At 46.0% G+C, this 12,839-nt stretch overlaps 1 long non-coding RNA gene across 1 annotated transcript in view; it reads right to left on the bottom strand.

The window, feature by feature from the left end:
* Nucleotides 1–256: 256 nt before the first annotated feature.
* LOC102130979 (uncharacterized) overlaps nucleotides 257–12,839 on the bottom strand; it is a 35,782-nt gene continuing 23,199 nt past the window's right edge. Inside the window, exon 3 of the long non-coding RNA XR_006696708.2 lies at nucleotides 257–9,125. This is a non-coding gene — a long non-coding RNA (uncharacterized lncRNA). The remainder of the gene's footprint in view (nucleotides 9,126–12,839) is intronic.

Below are 12,839 nucleotides of genomic sequence, written 5' to 3'. Positions count from 1 at the left end.
ATTTATTTTATTTGTAGAGATGGGGTCTTGCTATGTTGGCCAGGTTGGTTTCAAACTCCTGGCTTCAAGCGATCCTCCTGCCTCAGCCTCCCAAAATGCTGGGATTATAGGTGTGAGCCACCATACCAGGCCCAAACAAGTATTATTATTATTATTATTATTATTTTTGAGACAGAGTCTCTCTTGCCCAGGCTGGAGTGCAGTGGTGCGATCTTGGCTCACTGCAACCTCCATCTCCTGGGTTGAAGTGATTCTCCTGCCTCAGCCTCCTGAGTAGCTGGGATTACAGGCTTGTGCCATCATGCCTGGCTAATTTTTGTATTTTTAGTAGAGACGAAGTTTCACCATGTTGGCCAGGCTGGTCTTGAACTCCTGACCTCAGGTGATCCGCCCACCTTGGCCTCCCAAAGTGCTGGGATTACAGGCATAAGCCACCACTCCCAGCCCTAACCAAATATTCTTATGTGGTGTATAAGTCTGTGTGGGCTGCCCTAACAAAATGTACAGACCTGGTGGCTTAAACAGCAGAAATTTCTCACAGTTTTGGAGGCTGGAAATCCAAGATCAAGATGCCAGTCAATTCAGTTTGTGGTTTGTTCTCTTCCTGGCTTATAGACAGCTGCCTTCTTGCTGTGTCCCCACATGGCACAGAGAGCGAGAAAGAGAGAGAGAGGAGTGGGGAGAGTCAGCCCTTTCTGGTGTCTCTTCTTTTTTTTTTTTTTTTTTTTTTTTTTGAGACGGAGTCTCGCTCTGTCACCCAGGCTGGAGTGCAGTGGCCGGATCTCAGCTCACTGCAAGCTCCGCCTCCTGGGTTCACGCCATTCTCCTGCCTCAGCCTCCCGAGTAGCTGGGACTACAGGCGCCTGCCACCTCGCCCGGCTAAGTTTTTTTTTTTTGTATTTTTAGTAGAGACAGGGTTTCACTGTGTTACCCAGGATGGTCTCGATCTCCTGACCTCGTGATCCGCCCGTCTCGGCCTCCCAAAGTGCTGGGATTACAGGCTTGAGCCACCGCGCCTGGCCTGGTGTCTCTTCTTATGAGGACACTAATCCTATCAGATCTGGGTCCCATTATTCTGACCTCATCTAACCTTTGTTAGCTCCTTTAGGTCCTATCTCCAAATACAGTCACATCGGGGGTTAGGGCTTTGATACGGTTTGGATCTGTGTCCACCCTCAAATATACTGTCGAAGTATAATCCTCAATGTTGGAGGCAGGGCCTGAGGGAGGTGATTGGATCATGGGGGTGGTTTCTCATGAATGGTTTAGCACCATCTCCCTTGGTGCTGTCGTCGGGATAGTGAGTTCTCATGAGTATCCCCCTCTCTTTCTTCCTCCTGCTCCGGCCATGTGAAATGCTGGTTTCCTCTTTGACTTCCGCCATGATTGGAAGCTTCCTGAGGCCTCCCCAGAAACGGAAGTTGTCATGCTTGTATAGCCTGGGGAACTGCGAGCCAGTTAAACCTCTTCTCTTTATAAATTACCTAGTCTCAGGTATTTCTCTATAGCAGTGCAAGAACAGACAATACAGCCTTCAGCATATGAATTTTGGGGGAACACAAGTCAGTCTATACAACATGTGGTCAGGATAGAGTCATGACTTAATGATGCAGAGAAAAATGAATGTATAACCCCCCTAGCCAGCGTTCTAGAGGCAGTCATAGAGCTTTATTATCCACCTCCCATTCAATGACCATTTTCTCCCATTGTTTTCCTGAATAGTCCAGGCCGGGCCAAGTGTTTGCTTCTGAACTTGATCTGATAGCTCTTTGTAACCTACAGCCCACATTCAGGATTTCCCTGTTTCTGAAAACACCAGGGAAAGCTTTTGTCCAGATGGCCTGCATTTTCACTCCACCCCCAAAATAAAGGGGATGGTCTCCTGCCTTGCATGAAATGTCACCTAGGAAAGAAAGCAGGGAGGATATTGCAGAGACCAAAGCAGGGAGTATGACTAAAAAGTGACTTGGCCACCTCTCCTGCCTCAACCGTCCCCAGAGGACTGAGTCTGGCCCATTTGTCCAGGGCAGGGAACAGGACGGGAGAGATGGGGAAGCGAGAGGGTTAAGTCTGTCCAAGCCTTTCAATGTGATGAGACAAGTGTGGAGTGTCTGCCAAGAACAGGTCAGGTTCAAAACAGGAAACCCGAGGGTAATGATGGACACTTCTCTGTCGATTTTACATGGATCTCTAGGGAAAGTACTGGAACTGATCTCATTCTATATACATATATATATATTTTACAACTCAGATTGAAGAGGAAGTGCACAATGAGCTCTGCAGCTTTGCCAGTGATGCTAATCTCTTCCAGGTGCTGAAACACTAAGGTAATGGGGAAACGCTGTAGGAAGCTCCGACTGCCCTTACTAGGAGGCCAGGAGACTGGCCCTTGCAGGGGCACGAGTGAAGTGGGGTACCCAAGGGCAGAGCCAGGCTCTGCTGCCCTTATTCTCACAAGCTGCAGCAAATGTACTCCCTGATTTCCTGCAGCTCCCAGTGTTGGTGTGGGCAGCGGGGGAGAGGTGGGATGGAGTGTTGGGGGCCCTGGCCCTCTTGGGAGCCCCTGTAGCAGCCCTGCCTCCTTCCTGACCTGCGCACAGAAGCTGGGCTTTCCTGGATACTCCTGGGTTTCCCTCCTTGTGCACTGCTTGGCTGTGTGGGTACCTCCGTTTCTTCTCCACTGTTCTTGCCCAGTTCCTCCTACCTGCTGTGAGAACTGATGACCTTCCTCAGCCTCCAACTTCAACCCTCCTCTCTGCTTGACTGGAGCTTGGTGAGACCTTAACCTGTTCCACTCCTAGATACTGCACCCTCAGGCATCGTGTGCTTTCTCCCACTCCTTCCAATTAACATGGCCCATGGGACAGCCCCTTGTCCCTTCTGCCCAACCTCACTCTACTCCAACAAGCATTTGCTAGGAGAAGAGAGAAGCCCCACCTCCAAGTCTTTTCCTAGAACCTGCCAGGTGTTCTCCATCTCGCCTTCCCTGATTCTCTGATACCTGCTGGGATCTTAGCCTCAGCGTCAGGTATTTTCTTCAGCTTAGTCGGCTACAATTTCAGATATATTTATTTGGTTTGTTTGATTTCACCTTGGGACTTCTTTTCCCACCTGCAAATGGTTCTGATCCTTGCTTTCAGGCACCACAACCAAGGATAACAAATGTTCTCGTGGCACCAGGGAACCTTCCAGCCAGGACTGCTCTCCACAGACTGAGAGGTTAGGTTAGAGAATTTGTAGGAAAGAGAAAGGCTTCTAAGGGGGAGAGATTTAGCTTTGTTCTACTGCATATATTAGTTATTATATATTAAACTATTCATGTGCTATCACTTAACATACACTAATTTATATATACACACACACACACACAAGGCTATAGCCGGCCAGGTGCGGTAGCTCATGCCTGTAGTCCCAGCACTTTGGGAGGCCGAGGCAGGCGGATCACCTGAGGTCAGGAGTTCAAGACCAGCCTGGCCAACATGGAGAAACGCTGTCTCTACTAAAAATACAAAAGGTAGCCAGGCATAGTGGCGCATGCCTGTAATCCCAGCTACTCAGGAAGCTGAGGCAGGAGAATCGCTTGAACCCAGGAGGCAGAGGTTGCAATGAGCCAAGATCACGCCACTGTACTCTAGCCTGAGTGACAGAGTGAGACTTCGTCTCCAAAAAACAAACAAACAAACAAACAAACAAACAAAAATGCTATAGTTTCAGTTGATAGGAGGGCAAGCAATGAAAGAATCGATTCAGGCAGGGATCCTCAGTGAGTAGCAAGACCATAGGTGAAAAGTAGCTGAGACAGAGAGTATCTGCATGGTGCCAAAATATCGCCCTGCAAAATTACTTGCTAATTCACAGAGGAATATAGTTACTTTACGAAATAAAAATCGACAATCAAGTGACCAAATTTAACATCATTAATAGAGGGTCTACAAGACATTATGGGATTCTCGATGTCATGCAATGTGAAATGTTCCTGCCCCAAATGTTGACCTTAATCTTTTCCTTTTTTTTTTTCTTTTTGAGATAGAGTCTCACTCTGTCGCCCAGGCTGGAGTGCAGGGGTACAATCTCGGCTCACTGCAGCCTCCACCTCCCGGGCTCAAGGGATTCTCCTGCCTCAGCCTCCCGAGTAGCTGGGACTATAGGTGTCTGCCACACACCTGGCTAATTTTGTATTTTTAGTAGAGATGGAGTTTCACCATGCTGACCAGGCAGGTCTCGAACTCCTGGCCTCAAGTGATCTGTCTGCCACGGCTTCCCAAAGTGCTGGTATTACAGGTGTGAGCCACTGCGCCCCGCCTGATCACTTTAATTTTTCAACCAATGATCTTGGAGGGAAATAAGCCCCGATGCCCCAAGACATCTGTATTAGTCAATCATTTCTTCAGAGAAACAGAACTAATGGGATGTATGTATATAGAGAGAAAGAGATTTATTTTAAGGAATTGGTTCATGTGATTATGGAGGCTGAGAAGTCCCAAGATCTGCAGTTGGCAAGTTGGAGACCCAGAAGAGCCAATGGTGTAGTTCCAGTCTGACTCAGGCAGGAGGAATTCACTCTGACTCTCAGGAGGGTCAGCCCTTTTGTCCTATTCAGGCCATCAACTGACTGGTTGAGGCTCCCCCATCATTAGGGAGGGCGTCTGCTTTAATCAGTCTACAGATGTAAATGTCATTGTCACCCAGAAACACCCTCACAGACATATCCTGAATAATGTTTGACATTAACTTTAATTAAATTAATGTTGACACATAAAATTAACCATCACTGCATCCTTTGTGTGTAACAATGTTTTTTCTTTTTACTTTTTAAATGTGGTTATTATAAAGTTTTTCTTTGTCTTAAATTTTTTTTTGTTTCTATAGGTTATTGGAGAACAGATGGTGTTTGGTTACATAAGTCCTGTAGTGGTGATTTGTGAGATTTTGATGCACATATAACCCAAGCAGTACACAATGCACCCAATTTGTAGTCTTTTATCCTTCACCCCCTTCACACCCTACTCTTTCCCTGAGTCCCCCAAATCCATTGTGTCATTCTTATGCCTTTGCATCCTCATAGCTTAGCTCCCACTTATGAGTGAGAAAATGCAATGTTTGATTTTCCATTCCTGAGTTATATCACTTAGAATAATAGTCTCCAATCTCATCCAGCTTGCTGTAAATGCCATTAATTCATTCCTTTTACTGGCTGAGTAGTATTCCATTGTATAGATATACCACAGTTTCTTTATCTACTCATTGATTAATGGGCATTTGGGTTAGTTCCACATTTTTGCAATTGCAAATTGTGCTGCTATAAACATGCATGTGAAAGTATCTTTTTCGTATAATGACTTCTTTTTCTCTGGGTAGATACCCAGTAGTGGGATTGCTGGATCAAATGGTAATCCTACTTTTAGTTCTTTAAGGAATCTCCTGTGTGTAACAAACTGAGTTCTCTCCTATGCATCTTGAATGGTTCTAGTATAACTAGTCATTCAGTCTTTCTATATTCTGTAGTTCACATGAGGGACCCCTGCTCAGAAATCTGTTTAGAGGAAATAAAAAGATAGAGGGACAAGTTAAATGGCACTACAAGAAAACAATCAGAAAAATCCAGAATGTGGAATATTTTTCAAAACCACTAAAATAGTTTCTTTTAAAAGTCAATGTAAATATATATATATACACAAATTCTATATATATATATATATTTTTAAATAAACTTTTATAAAATAGAGACAGGGTCTCACAATGTTACCCAGGCTGGTCTCGAACTCTTGGGCTCAAGTGGTCCCTCCACCTTGGCCTCCCAAAGTGCTGGGTTTACAGGCATGAGCCACTGTGCCCAGTCACTTATGTAACTTATTTGGGCCATACTTTCCTCATCTGTAAAATGGACATAATATCATCTACCTTGCAGAGCTACTGAGAAGATGAAAGATACTGAATATAAAGCTCTTGGTACAACGCCTAGACACAACGGATGGTAGCTATTATTACTTGTGCTAGTTTTTGGGAAACCAATAAAGGTGACCGAAATGCAGTGTAAGGGAAATACAGGTAAATATGAAAGGACTCTGCCTCACTCCAGAATATGGAGTACTAGATAAAAGCACAGGAGCAGAGAGTTCAGAAAACCAAAACAAAACCCATAAGCCGTAAAAAATATTGATAAATTTGACTATGTAAAAAATAGAAATTGGGGCCGGCGCAGTGGCTCACGCCTGTAATCCCAGCACTTTGGGAGGCCGAGGCAGGCAGATCATGAGGTCAGGAGATTGAGACCATCCTGGCTAACATGGTGAAACCCCGTCTCTACTAAAAATACAAAGAAATTAGCCGGGCATGGTGGCAGGCCCCAGTAGTCCCAGCTACTCAGGAGGCTGAGGTGGGAAAATGATGTGAACCCGGGAGGCGGAGCTTGCAGTGAGCAGAGATCACACCACTGCACCCCAGCCTGGGTGACAGAGCAAGACTCCGTCTCAAATAAAAAAAAGAAAAATAGAAATTGGGCCGGGTGGTTCATGCCTGTAATGCCAGTACTTTGGGAGGCCAAGGTGGGCGGATCACCTGAGGTCGGGAGTTCGAAACCAGCCTGACCAACATAGAGAAACCCCATCTCTACTAAAAATATAAAATTAGCTGTGCTGGCACATTGCCTGTAATCGACAGGCTGAGACAGGAAAATTGGGTTGAACTCGGGAGACAGGGGTTGCAGCAAGCTGAGATCACACCATTGCAGCACTCCAGCCTGGGCAACAAGAGCAAGACTCCTCTCAAAAAAAAAAAAGAAAAAAAAAGAAATTCTGCAAGGCAAAAATCACTATAAACAAAGAACAAACTGGGAGGAATATTTTCTTTTTCTTTCTTTCTTTCTTTCTTTTTTTTTTTTTTTTTTTTTTTTTTTTTGAGATAGAGTCTCACTCTGTTGCCCAGGCTGGAGTGCAGTGCGTGATCTGGGCTCACTGCAACCTCTGCCTCCTGGGTCCAAGCGATTCTCCTTCCTCAGCCTCCCATGTAGCTGGGGTTACAGGCATGCACCACCATGCCCAGCTAATTTTTCTATTTTTAGTAGAGACGGGGTTTCACCATATTGGTCAGGCTGGTCTTGAACTCCTGACCTCATGATTCACCTGCCATGATTCGCCTGTAGCGCTGGGATTACAGGTGTGAGCCACCGCGCCCGGCCGAATATTTTCAATTTATATCAAGCAGAGCTCATGTCCTTACTGAGGAAAGACATCCATACATTAGGAGAATGACCTGCAAAAAGCCTAGGGAGGCCGGGCCGGGGGATTCACGCCTGAAATCGCAGCCCTGCGAGAAGCCGAGGTGGGCAGATGGCTTGAGCCCAGGAGTTCAAGACAGCCTGGGCAACATGGTGAAACCTTATCTCTACAAAAATACAACAATTATCTGGGCGTGGTGGCATGTGCCTATAGTCCCAGCTACTTGGGAGGCTGAGATGGGAGGATTGCTTAAGCCTGGCAGATCGAGGCTGCAGTGAGCTGTGATTGCGCCACTGCACTCCAGCCTAGGCGACAGAGCAAGTCCCTGTCTTGAAACAAAATAAGCCTACAAAAAGGGAGCCCAGAGAACATAAATTCCATGGTTTCTCCAGGCCCTTCCAGAGGCACCCATTGGGATACAAGGCAGTGGGACAGATAGTTCTTTAGGCTTCATAATGTCCCAGCTGAAATACCTCTCTACAGCCTCCATATCCCTCTTCTCTGGATTTTATACTAAGTCCTCTTCAGACACATATTAGGAACCAATAAATATCTGTTGAGTGAATTCACATGTTAGAGTGCACTTGTTTCCTAGGGCTGCCATTACCCAAGTGCCACAGGCTGGTTGGCTTAAAACAATGGAAAATTCTCTCTCACCGTTCTGGAGGCTGGAAGTTGGAAATCAAAGTGTCAGGAGAGCTATGCTCCCCCTGAAGGCTCTAAGCAGGGGGGGCCTTCCTTGCCCCTTCCTAGCCTCTGGTGGCCCAGGCATCCTCGTCTTATGGCAGCATGGCCCTACCCTCTGCCTCCCTCTTCACACAGTCATATTCCCTGTGTCTTTGCGTCTCTCTGTGATATCTCCTCATCATATAAGGATACCAATTGTTAGATTTAGGGTCCACCTAAAGTTACATCCATAATGATTGCATCTCAAGATCCTTAACTAATGACATCTGCAAAGACTCTTTTAAAAATAAGACCACGCCAGGCACGGTCACTCACACCTGTAATCCCAGCACTTTGGGAGGCCGACGTGGGCAGATCACGAGGTCAAGAGATAGACCATCCTGGCCAACATGGTGAAACCCCGTCTCTACTAAAAATACAAAAATTCGCTGGGCGTGGTGGCACACACCTGTAGTCCCTGCTACTTGGGAGGCTGAGGTTGCAGTGAGCTGAGATTATGCCACTGCACTCTAGCCTGGTGATAGAGTAAGAGTCTGTCTCAAAAAAAATTTTAAAAATATCATATTCTAAAGTTCTAAAGTTCTGGGTGGATGTGAACGTATTTTGTGGGCAGGGGGTGAACACTACTCAACCTGCTACACAGAACTTTTTCAGTTGCAAATGACAGGAAACCTCATCTAAGGAGCTTAAATAAATGATTATTGGCAATGCTAGCAAAATATATCTAGTATGTTACCCTGAACAATATCAGGCTTTGATGAGGTTACAAGTCCCTCTCTAAACTAATCGCTGCAGCCAGGCCAGAGGCTGTACCTGAGCTGTTGAGCCAGGGGTAGATTCAGTTCCACGGAAAGCACACAGACTGAGGAGGTTGTCTGCAGATACCATTACCAGGAGAAGGGGGAGCCGGTGCTAGGTGGTAGAAAATGTAGTCATCCGCTAGCATGGTCTTCCTCCACAGTCAGTCAGCTCTTGGGCAGCAGTGACTCTTCTCATATCTGTATTCCAGGGACTTGAAGAACAGCAGGCCTTCAAATAAATATTTCCTGAGTTGTTTTTGAATTTTTAACATCATTCAGTCTCCAAGGGCTTCATTCACGGTAAATCTGCGATCCAGCGTCTGATCCAGGGCGAGCCTTCCCCACGGAGGCACTGTCCTTTGTAAGGCCCTTCTAGGTAGACCGGCTGGCCATCTGTTGTGTAACCATTCATTCTTCAAAACTTCCGTAAAAGAGAAGCAAGAAAGAAGGGTTTGGATCTTGTTAGGGTCAAAGAAGGGCAGGAGAGAAATACAAGTGGTAGATGAAACTGAGCATCAAAGAAATACATCCCCACTTTCCCCTTGGTTCTAACACGCACACACAAATCTCATTATCTGCAGGGTTGGAGTATTGTTACCCTCACATACCCTGGAGCCCTGGTGGAGAATACAGGATTCTGGGTTTAGGCATGTGTCATTCAGTGGTTTAGGCCTGAAATATTGTGCCTTAAACACCCACAGAGGGGCCTTATATCCCAAACACCAGAAGAGCCAATGCCCAGAGGGTGAAATCAGACAGCCCTTAAGCTAGATGAAGCTGGAATTGGTAACCACACTGTGGAGTTTAATTTGCTGACCTAGATGTAGTTTGCAGCCCACAAAATCTCATACCACAGCAAAGCTTTTTCTTGTGCTGAGACAGCTGGCTGAGCGTGATGTTGCAATGACTCAGTTCTCAGTAAAGGGTCTGAAGAAATTAGGGGCAGGGCTACAGCCCCAAGACCACAGCCCCAAGAGACCTTCCTGTTTATTCCATGGGTGAGAGAAGGGGAACCTTCTGTTTGTGGGCACTGGTATTTCATCAGAAGAGACAAGGCTGGGCTATGGGTTTGAGCTGTGTGTACACAGTCAACACATGACAGTCAGACAATTATACTCAGAGTGAGAATTCATACCTGGCCACACAGGCCAAAAGCATCTCTAAAAGCTGTTCTTAGGCTGGGCGTGGTGGCTCACGCCTGTAATCACAGCACTTTGGGAGGCCAAGGCGGGTGGATCATGAGGTCAGGAGTTCGAGACCAGCCTGGCCAACATGGTGAAACCCTGTCTCTACTAAAAATACAAAAATTAGCTGGGCGTGGTGGTGCACGCTTGATGTCCCAGCTACTCAGGAGGCAGAGGTTGCAGTGAGCCGAGATCATACCACTGCACTCCAGCCTGAGCGAAAGAGCAAGACTCCATCTCAATAAATAAATAAATTAAATAAATAAATAAATAAATAAATAAATAAAAGCTGTTCTTAAAACTATGTGAATCAAATCATATTTTTTCCTTGACTTCCATTTTAAAATTGGACATAGGTTTATATGAGGAGGCCTAATTCAAGAAAACCAGAGTTGAAAACTCTGGGGACTAGGAGGACTTCCCATTAAACATAGCCAACTGAGCATGTGCATACTGCTGGGCCTCCTCCCAAAACCCACTAAAATGTGAGTCAAGAGACTTTTTTTAAAAAAGCATAGGTCCATAAGAGAGGTAAGAGCAGAGAGAGGCATCAAAAAAATGTTTAAGCTGGAAATTTGATTAAGAGATAATGAACCTCACATACCAGAGTACAAGGTCTCAAAATGGGGAAGCCAAGAAAACAAGCCAATCCATGCCTCTGAAACACCCCCAAAGGCCTAGGAATTGGAGGCACCAGAAACTTCTGAAAAGGCATGACTGTGGCTGAAAACTAGAGCACTGATTAAAAGTTTTCTTCCAGCCTGGGCAACATAGTAAGACCCCATCTCTACAAAAAACACAAAAATTAGCCAGGCGTGGTGGTGCACACCTGTGGTCCCAGCTACTCAGGAGGCTGAGGCAGGAGGATCACTTGAGTCCAGGAGATTGAGGCTGCAGTGAGTCATGCTCGGTTCACTGCACTCCAGCCTAGGCAACAGGGCAAGAAAAAAATAAAAATAAAAAGTTTTCTTAAGCAATAGTTAAGGCTGGGCACGGTGGCTCACGCCTGTAATCCCAGCACTTTGGGAGGCTGAGGCGGGTAGATCACTTGAGGTCAGGAGTTTAAGACCAGCCTTGCCAACATGGTGAAACCCCATTTCTACTAAAAATACAAAAATTAGCCAGGCATGGTGGTGCATGCCTATATTCCCAGCTATTCAGGAGGCTGAGGCAGGAGAATCATTTGAACCTGGGAGGCAGAGGTTGCAGTAAGCCAAGATGGTGCCACTATACTCCAGCCTGGGCCACAGAGTGAGACTCATCTCAAAAAAAAAAAAAAAAAAAAAAAGATAGTTAATCCCTGCAATTCTTCCCTTAGCCTGTGCAACAAGCTACTACCTTCTCTCAGCCTTCATCAGAGACGGACCACTTATTGTATGGGGAGTTTGAGTTAGAGGAACTTTGGACTTAGGAACAACTGAAGGTGGAAGATTAGTACCAAAGAAGGGGGATGAAATGAAAGTCAATGTACCGGCCAGTGAACCCGTGCTGTCCTCACATTTGACTCCTAGACACTGGTAGGCATATTTATAACTATGGGGAGGGAGTTCAGAGAACTCCCCTAGAAAACTGACCACCAAAAGAAGAGACATGGAAAAGTATCATAAGGGAATCCCCTAAGAATGACTGGCCCCTGTCTGATCACCCCATTCTAAAATCACTCCATCATACATGAAAATCTTTTTTTTTGTTTTGCTTTGTTTGTTCTGTTTCATTTTGAGACAGAGTCTCGCTCTGTCATCCCGGCTGGAGTGCAGTGGTACAATCTCGGCTCACTGTAACCTCTGCCTCCCCGGTTCAAGTGATTCTGCTGCCTCAGCCTCCTGAGTAGCTGGGATTACAGGCATGCGCCACCACGCCCAGCTAATGTTTGTATTTTTAGTAGAGATGGGGTTTCACCATGTTGGTCAGGCTATTCTCGAACTCCTGACCTCGTGATCCACCCGCCTCAGCCTCCCATAGTGCTGGGATTATAGGCGTGAGACACCACGCCGGGCCTGTTTTGTTTTTTGAGATGGAGTTTCACTCTTGTTGCTCAGGCTGGAGTGCAAGGGTGCAATCTTGGCTCACTGCAACCTCCGCCTCCCAGGTTCAAGCAATTATCCTGCCTCAGCCTCCCGAGTAGCTGGGATGTGCCACCACGCCTGGCTAATTTTGTACTTTTAGTGGAGATGGGGTTTCACCATGTTGGTCAGGCTGGTCTCAAACTCCCAACCTCAGGTGATCTGCCCGCCTCAGCCTCCCAAAGTGCTGGGATTACAGGTGTGAGCCACCACATCCGGCCCTACTAATTTTGTATTTTCAGTAGAGATGGGGTTTCACCATGTTAGTCAGGCTGGTCTCGAACTCCCGACCTCAGGTGATCCACCTGCCTCACGCTCCCAAAGTGCTGGGATTACGGGTGTGAGCCACCACGCACCTGGACGCAAATCTTTTTTAAACCAGGGTTTTCGTATGTAATTCTTAAATAGGAATAGACAACAAAAAACAGCTAGATAATTTGTGAAAAGTCTCTATCATGAGAGACAGAGATCAAAACAAGCAAACAGAAAAAAAGAAGAACCTACACAGAAGAGAGCCAATAAAGGGAGGAGAAGAAAAACAAACAAACAAACAAACAAAAAACCACACAACAATACATATGCTCAGAGAGATAAAAGTAGATTTTTATGTCCATGCAAAATAAGAATAGGATTGTCTCCATTGGATTCTGCAGAAGCAGATGCTGAAACAGTTTGCAGTGTGAGATATTTCTTAGGGATCAACTGTTACGGAAAGGGTGAGGAGGAAACAGAATCAGGCTTAGGGAGAAGTCAAGCGATGATGCAGGACTCATGAAGCCCTGGCCAACTCATGAGGAGCATACAGCAGCATACATCAGGGTTGTTCTGGGTTGGGCCAAAATTGCCAGGCATTTGTATCCTGGTCTTGATCAGTTGTTGGACTAGCCT

This window comes from Macaca fascicularis, chromosome 3, assembly GCF_037993035.2.
Source record: "Macaca fascicularis isolate 582-1 chromosome 3, T2T-MFA8v1.1".
Taxonomy (NCBI): Eukaryota; Metazoa; Chordata; class Mammalia; order Primates; family Cercopithecidae; genus Macaca; species Macaca fascicularis.
Note: the sequence above shows the minus strand (reverse complement) of the source record. Positions and strands in the feature narration are given on the sequence as shown.